Source organism: Plasmopara halstedii (assembly GCF_900000015.1).
Source record: "Plasmopara halstedii genome assembly, contig: Scaffold_444, whole genome shotgun sequence".
Lineage (NCBI taxonomy): Eukaryota > Oomycota > Peronosporomycetes > Peronosporales > Peronosporaceae > Plasmopara > Plasmopara halstedii.
In genome coordinates this window covers 601450-602217 of record NW_020187364.1, presented here as the reverse complement: position 1 = coordinate 602217, position 768 = coordinate 601450, and positions in this window count along the sequence as shown.

Sequence of the window (768 nt, the reverse complement as noted above, 5' to 3'; positions counted from 1 at the left end):
TCGCAGCGTCTGCGCTGAGACGCCGAGGCGCTGGAGCGCCATGTTGCCAATCGTAGAGATTGCACTGAACAATGCAGTGCATTCGTCAACCAGCTACACGCCGTTCTACATGAACGGAGTGATTCCCCCTCACGTCCCACTGACGCCGCCATCCCAGGCACAGGGCTTGGTGGGGGAGGAATAGCCGGACGGCTAGCTGATGTCATCCCCCTCACCATCCGTAAAGAAGTCGATGACTTCTTGTTTACCAGACTGAGTGTCCTATGGCACGTTCGCGATGCGATGGTTGAGAGCCAAGATCTGCAGAGTCAATATGCAGATGAAAAAGGAAGAGGCAAAGTGGAATGCTTTAAGGTCGGGGACCTGGTTTTATTGAATTCAAAAAAACCTGCCTACTCATGCAGCCTCTGCTATCTTCCGGACGAAGCTTCGTCTACGGTTTATCGGACCGTTTAAGGTTGTGGCCAAACGAGGCCAGGCGGACACGCTGAGCCTTTCAAAACGGATGCGCACCCACCCGGTGTTTTACGTGGGCTTGCTCAAACCGTATCGGGATCCGATCATGTGAACGCGGAAGCGTTGGCGCCGGAGCGGATCCCACGGGCCCTCGGCCACCTAGAAGTTGAACCAGCAACTGGTTCTGAACACGGAGCGCAGCAACTTCCATTTCCAATGGAGCCAAGCGCTCCACCGTTGCCTGCATTCGCCTGCTCCACGGCTAGGAGTCGCTTCGACAGAGAGTAATAGTCCTCAAGGCGAAGTAACCGA